The sequence below is a fragment of the Triticum dicoccoides genome, chromosome 7B (genome assembly GCF_002162155.2).
Source record: "Triticum dicoccoides isolate Atlit2015 ecotype Zavitan chromosome 7B, WEW_v2.0, whole genome shotgun sequence".
Taxonomy (NCBI): domain Eukaryota; kingdom Viridiplantae; phylum Streptophyta; class Magnoliopsida; order Poales; family Poaceae; genus Triticum; species Triticum dicoccoides.
This window is the reverse complement of record NC_041393.1, coordinates 292916559-292917453: the sequence shown is the minus strand read 5'-3', so window position 1 is coordinate 292917453 and position 895 is coordinate 292916559.

Here is an 895-nt window from a genome sequence, read left to right as displayed (position 1 = left end):
CCACTTAGTTTCTTTCGTTGAGCTTTCATATTATAGCTCTACTACATCTGTTGCATGGCAATCCCTACTCACTCGCATTGATATCTATTGATGGGCATCTACATAGCCCATTAATATGCCTAGTTGATGTGAGACCATCTTCCTCCTTTTGTCTTCTCCACAACCACCATTATATTCCACCTATAGTGCTATGTCCATGGCTCACGCTCATGTATTGCGTGAAAGTTGAAAAAGTTTGAAAATAATAAAGTATGAAACAATCGCTTGGCTGAAACCAGGGTTGTGCATGATTTGAGTATTTTGTGTGATGAAGATGGAGCATAGCCAAACTATATGATTTTGTAGGGATGAACTTTCTTTGGCCATGTTAGTTTGAGAAGACATGATTACTTTGTTAGTATGCTTGAAGTATTATTATTTTTATGTCAATATTAAACTTTTATCTTGAATCTTTCGGATTTGAACATTCATGCCACAATAAAGAAAATTACATTTATAATTATGCTAGGTAGCATTCCACATCAAAAATTCTGTTTTTATCATTTACCTACTCGAGGACGAGCAGGAATTAAGCTTGGGGATGCTTGATACGTCTCCAACGTATCTATAATTTTTGATTGTTCCATGCTATTATATTATCTATTTTGGATGTTTAACGGGCTTTAATATTCTCTTTTATATTATTTTTGGGACTAACCTACTAACCGGAGGCCTAATGCAGATTGTTGTTTTTTTTTCCTATTTCAGTGTTTCGCAGAAAAGGAATAACAAACGGAATCCAAACGGAACGAAACCTTCTCGAAGATCTTTCTTGGAAAAAACGCAATCCAGAGACTTGGAGTTGAAGTTTGGGACTCCACGAGGCGGCCACGAGGCAAGAGGGCGCGCCCGGGGG